Source organism: Phocoena phocoena, chromosome 1 (genome assembly GCF_963924675.1).
Source record: "Phocoena phocoena chromosome 1, mPhoPho1.1, whole genome shotgun sequence".
Taxonomy (NCBI): Eukaryota; Metazoa; Chordata; class Mammalia; order Artiodactyla; family Phocoenidae; genus Phocoena; species Phocoena phocoena.
Window position 1 is genome coordinate 74,600,369 of NC_089219.1, and position 1,747 is coordinate 74,602,115.

Below are 1,747 nucleotides of genomic sequence, written 5' to 3' on the forward strand. Positions count from 1 at the left end.
TATATGGCTAAGTAGTATTCCATTGTGTATGTGTGTGTGTGTGTGTGTGTGTGTGCGTGTGTGTGTGTGTATACCATGTCTTCTTTATCCATTTATCTGTTGATGGACACGGGTTGCTTCCATATCTTGGCTATTGTAAATAGTGCTGCTGTGAACATTGGGGTGCCTATACCTTTTGGAATTAGTGTTTTTGTTTTCTCCAGATATATACCCAAGAGTGGAATTGCTGGATCATATGGTAGGTCTATATTTAGTTGTTTGAGGAACCTCCATACTGTTTTCTAGAGTGACTGTACCAATTTACATTCCCTCCAACAATGTACAAGGGTTCCCTTTTCTTTACCTCCTTGCCAACATTTGTTATTTGTGGTCTTTTTGATGATGGCCATTCTGACATGTGTGAGGTGATATCGTCATTTTGATTTGCATTTCTCTGATGATTAGTGATGTTCAGTATCTTTTCACATGGCTGTTGGCCATCTGTATGCTGAAAGACAACTTTTGTCTTGTCTACCATCTTTACCATTCAGAGCTCACTTTTTTTTTTTTACAGGATCATTCTGGGTAGTCTTCCTGATGCCATCACAGCCTCTGCCTGAACCCCAACAGGAAGGTCCAAAGCAGCAGATGCAAACCCAGACGGGGCAAACTGGTGGATTACTCTGTGTCCAGAAAAATGGAGCTCAAGGCCACGAACAGATACACCATCCCAGGGAACCTGGCTGTTTTCCCCTATCTGACCATGGGGCTGCTGGCTGTTGGCTGGTTCTTCACTCGCTAGTACTTTGTTTATGAAGCCACCTCCATCAAGCACACTCATGATATGTACAAAAAGCTTCTCATCTCCTTGGTGGCCTTTCTATCCATTGACTTTGGAGTTCTCTTCCTGTTACTCTGGGTTGGCATCTACGTATGAGCTCCTAAGTGATCCAACCAGGTGGATTCGTTGAATCTTGGTTTTTGTAAATTAATTTTTTTTAACTGTTGCTGGAAGTGTCCCACCTGCTGCTCAGAGTAAAGGCAGATGTGGAAAGAGAAAGAAAGAAGAAAGAAAGAAAGAAAGAAAGAAAGAAAGAAAGAAAGAAAGAAAGAAAGAAAGAAAGAAAGAAAGAAAGAAAGAAAGAGAAAGAAAGAAAGAAAAGAAGAAGAAGAAGGAGAAGAAAGAAAGAAAGAAACAGAGAAAGAGAGAGAGAGAGAAAGAAGAAAGAAAGAAGAGGAAGGGAGGGAGGGAAGGAGGAAAGAAGGAAGGAAGGAATTAGGAAGGAAAGAAAGAAATCCTGAATAGGAACTTCAGAATAAGTTTGATGCTGGTAAGCTGCCCAGCATTGCCCCTGACCTTCACAACTAGGACCACATCATCCTCATAGCATTTACTCAGGGCCACAGCTGCAAAGTTATGGAAACCTGCAAAGCAAGCCCATCATCAGGCAATAAAAATCATAATAACACTTACGATGTGCCAGACACTGTTGGTTTAGTAATTAAAAAAAAACAAAAAAGCAAAACTACCTTTTGTGGTAATGCTATTATTATCCCCCATTAGAATTCTCTAAAAAGGCCCCCCAAATACCCATAAGTAATACATGGATCAGAGTTTATCCAAAATAAATCTCATAAGCTTCCGGCTAGCCCTACTCTGCACTCCATTAAATATGGCTTTGCCTGTGCTGATGACGCTAGTTGTTAGTTAATTCTAAGGGAAGGAAACCGAGTCAGTGTTTAGGGTATGAACTGACAGATGGGTTAG

The 1,747-nt window shown here is 40.9% G+C and overlaps 1 pseudogene; it reads left to right on the forward strand.

Moving 5' to 3' along the window:
• The first annotated feature begins 676 nt into the window (after positions 1–676).
• Positions 677–916, forward strand: LOC136138571 (transmembrane protein 258 pseudogene; annotated as a pseudogene).
• The last annotated feature ends 831 nt before the right edge of the window (positions 917–1,747 follow it).